The sequence below is a fragment of the Arachis ipaensis genome, chromosome B10 (genome assembly GCF_000816755.2).
Source record: "Arachis ipaensis cultivar K30076 chromosome B10, Araip1.1, whole genome shotgun sequence".
NCBI classification, from domain to species: Eukaryota; Viridiplantae; Streptophyta; class Magnoliopsida; order Fabales; family Fabaceae; genus Arachis; species Arachis ipaensis.
The window spans coordinates 18,274,659-18,279,442 of record NC_029794.2 but is presented as its reverse complement, the minus strand read 5'-3'; positions in this window follow the sequence as shown (position 1 = coordinate 18,279,442).

The following is a 4,784-nucleotide window of genomic DNA, read 5'->3' as shown; positions in this document are numbered from 1 at the left end:
TTAGATATATTGAAACCTTAACCTCACATATGCCCATGCAATATCCGTGACTATGGTTTATTTTAGTTGCCTAAAGCACTTAACGTAGTAAATTAAAGCAATAAAACCCTTTGCTTGTGTTAGTATATAAAATTATAAATGCTCCTTTAGTTTCTACCCCAATTACAAGACTTACAACAATTAGCTCTCTTTTTATGTTATATTATTACTATCTCATCATCAATCCTCTTCATTTTAAATAACCATGTCTATAGAAGCTATGGCTATGGCAGGCATCGATTACAAAGAATGTGACACCAATTTAGAGGAATGGGACGATGACCCTAGCCGAGAACACTCTCCTCTTCCTCCTCCATTGCACCTTCAAGCTGAGCGCAATGTGTCTGTCACTGTGGATGTTGAGTGGATGAAAGCGAAGCTCAAAGAATGGGCGAAAGCCGTAGCTTCAAACAAAGAACAAGTTCTGTTATCTTTTCATGTCACAAAGAATGGGATGTTACCCAATGCATGTGCATTGAGTTAGTAGTTCCCAAGTTTGGGGAAACAAATGTTTAAATGCTTCCTACTCCTGTAATATATATCTATGCTATCTCTTCGATTTTATATTCTTATATATGCTTTTATTTAGGAATTTGAAGGAGGAAATTCTTTGAAAGGGAGATTATCTGGTGAGGACACTAAAAATAAGTATGTGATGCTGACGCTATGTGCCCTACAAAAAAAAAGTAATATTTGTAAAAAAAAATTGTTATAAAAAATCAAAATTTTAAAACAAAAGGAATTTGTAACAAAAAAAAAGGTTGTTAAAGTATATTCTGTTACAAAAAATTTTTGTAACAAAAAATGAAACTGTTACAATTTAAAGTAATATTTTGTAACAAATTTTTCTGATAAAAAAAACCGAAAGTCATTACAAAAGTGATAACAAATTTTGATCTCCAAAATATTTTTGGTGACAATATATTTTTTCCTATCATAAAATTTTGTTACAAAATATAATTTGATTTTGTAACATTTTTTTTCTTTAGTTATAAAAGCAAAATATTTATCTTGTAACAATTTTTTTTTAATATAAATTGCATGCATAATTTACCAAATTATTTTTTTAATTAAGTGATATATTTACCTCTTTACTGAGCAAGTCAACATTTATATAATATGTAAAAACATATATAATTCAAACATGCTTTATTTAACTAAAATTGTTTTAAAACAAAATAACATTAGTAAGGACATTGATTAGTCCTACAAGTTATATTTCTTGCACAAGTTCAACCAAAAGTTAAAAATCTAACATAGATTAGTATCTTTATGAATCAAATATTCTCGAGCCCTTAAGGTAGCATGTTGTCACCATTTTAGCACTCCTGTAAATAAGAAAAACCGAAACAAAAAATTAGAAACAAGATATAACACCAACTATAATTTTACCATTAATTTTTATCCAAAATGTTTAGAAAAATTTTAACAGAACCTCCCCTAAAACTTAGATATTTCCACCGTCTATGGTTTCATAAAAAACAACCAATTCACTACTTATTTCTCAGCCAATACACAACCAAATTTATTAAACCAAATAGTAGGACATTTGTCATTTTTCAACCATGACACAAGCTAAGTAAAATGTAATAAATAGATCCAAAAAACAGCAGTAGCGTGCAATATTCAAAATTCCGTATAAAATCCAAATTAAACCCAATGGCCTTCAAAATTAATACGGTTCAACTTGATCCAGATTTCTTTTCCAATTGGTTCTAGGTCAATACCATTTTTTATGAAGGAGTTACGTAGTTTGAAAGTTAGGTAATTTTCTGTAGAATTCTGTTTTAAAAACCATTGAACATAACATCTTCCAAGTTTCATAACTCACTTATTAAAACATAGAAATCCCTGAAATTTGAATCATATATGCTAAATATACTCAACTTTTAAAAATCCATATCTTTAAAACCACAACTCTAACAAATCTGAATTTTTATGAAATTAAAGTAATAAGACTAGAGTTTTATTTAAAATTAGATTTATTTCAAAATTTAAACTAAAGAATTTTCAATAGAGGAAAAAAGTTGCTGTTGTGTTACGTGTTCTGCAGAAAAATTAGATTTGATAACCACAATTCATAAATTTAACATAAATCATAAACTTAACGAAAAGGTCTCAAATTCACCAGTCCAGCACCTTATATTCTCAAGCTTAATCTAGACTTGGTCTCACACAATTTCGATCATCACAGAATTAGTTATAACCTTTGAAAGTTACTAATTTAATTTAAAGATAATGCAGAAAACCCGATTTTTATAGTTTAACTTTGAAAAATTATAACTAATTCTTCAGTTAATACGGAATCTTCAAAATTGAATTTTAACAATTATACTTATTATAGTTTACTTAACTTTTAATCTCTTATCATTTCAATCACTATTGAGTTACTTATTCACTTTCAAAGTTGCCGTTTAATTTCAAAACTTAGATTTCCAACAATCAGTTCAACATTCTAAGATTCAGCCTTCCAAATATTCTCTAAAACCCAATTCCAATCAATCACTAACTAAGTCTGTTACAATAATCAAATAACTAGTTCAACAACAACAATTTTAATTTAATCTATCAAAATACAGAATTCACAACAATCATCAAACAATTCATAATCCACGCATAATCAATTTCATAAAATCAACGAATTCAATCAGAGTTCCAATCAAAATCTCAATCATTCTAATCACAATCTCAATCACAAATCAACATTCATATAATCAATCAATTACTCACAACCATTAAACCTATTTGCAGTTATTCAATAAACCTTGTGGGCATTCTTAAATTAAAACCATTTAAATTAAACCCCTACCTCGATGCCGCAATCGCATAATTTGAACAAGACAACGCCCATTTCATTTCTAATTTCAGCAGTGACAATCCTACTGAAACTAAGGACAGTGGCAGACGCATCAACTGGAACAGCAACAGCATCAATTTTAACGCAATTCAGAACGGCGGCAGCGGCACCAACTCTGATTATTCCCGCAGCAGTGACAAATTCAACAATTTAAGCAGAACTCAGCGATACTAAAACAGAGGTGCTTACTAACAGAATCAAAATAAGAAAGCAGAGATGAACAAAATGCAGCAGAATTAAGGGTAGAGAACATTATAGGTTTTCGAATTACGGAATTGGAATCAAAATAGAGAGTGCACTGTTAATGATAGTTTCAATGGCGGAAAACCCCAAAACAGAAACTGCAGTAGCCAACTCTCACAGAACAGGAATGAAATTGGAAGAATATGGTGGTATTAGCGGCTCAGGAAAAGACAGAACGACGACAGCGATCGTGGCTCCAGTGAAGATGACGTCGGCTTTTCCTCCTAATTGCAGTCCTTGGCTCGCGTCTCCCTCATCTCCATCTCGAGCTTCTCTCAGTGACACAGAACTGACGGCGGCTCGGACGGCAGCGGTGACCTCAAAGCACGACGGCGACGCGACGGTGGCTCCTTCCTCTCCTCCGTGGGTCGTGTCTCCTTCCTCTGTCTTTCTTTCTCGCGCACCGTTGTCCTCGCTACGGTGGAACTCAACAGAGACGGGGCGACCTCAACTGCGGCGGCTTGGCCGTGACGGAGGCGGCCCCCTTCCTCCTTTGTGCTATATGGTTCTCCCACACACTCTCCTTTCTCGATCTCTCTTCTCCTTTTTTTTATGCTTTCACAAATTAATTTTTAGTTAATATTAAAAATTTGATTATGAATAAAAATTATATATTAATTTTTAAAAAAATATAAAATAATATTTACAATTTTTTAAAATTAATGAATACAAATAATATGTAAAAAAAATTAATTTTTGAAACAAAATAAAATTATTTTAAAAAAGTTATATAAATAAATTTTTTTTACTTTCAAAGTGTTTAACATTTTGAAAAAAAATTATTATAAAATATACTTATATTTTATAACAAACAAATAATTTGTTACAAATAATGTTGAATTTTGTGACAAATTAATTTTTTGTTACAAAATAATTGAAGTTTTGAAACAAAAAAATATTTTGTTACAAAATTTTATAATATTTTGTAACAAAACAACAGTTCGTTACAAAAACTAACATAATTTGTAACAAAAAAAAGTTAGGTTGTTACAAAATATTAGCATGTTTTGTAACAACTTATAATGTTATTACAAAACATTATTCTTCTATAACAATCAGCAATTATTATTACAAAAAATTATTTTTTTGTAATAATTTTAAATTTGATACAAAATTTTTGTTACAAATATTCTATTTTCTTATAGTGGTATCAAGTTCAGACTATAATGCATGTAAGTTTCATTGATTGTGGAATAACTTTGAGCTTTCCTTTTCCATTCTTGGCAAGTAAAATTAATGATATTAATTCGTGATTAAGTGCTCATATATGGAGCATATTTGAGCCAGTTAAAGAAATTTAGGTAATAGAAGTCTAGTAGAAAGGATACTTTTTTTAGAGTGTAAATTTTAGTAGCAGTCATTATTTATAATAAAAAAGAGGAGAGATAATCAAAAAATAAAATTTATTTCAGCTAAATAATATAATTTTTTTATTGAAAAAAATATAATATGCACAAAAATATAAATGATGAATAAAAGAGAGAAAAAATAAAGATCAGAATTTTAAGTTTGAAAAATAATTGAAAAAAGTAAATAATAAACTTAACTATCTCTTTTAACGTGTAATTTGTTTTTAATATCAGGCACATATAAATTGATGCCGTTTATGTTAAGTAAAAAGAGAATATTTTGCTTTTTTAACTTA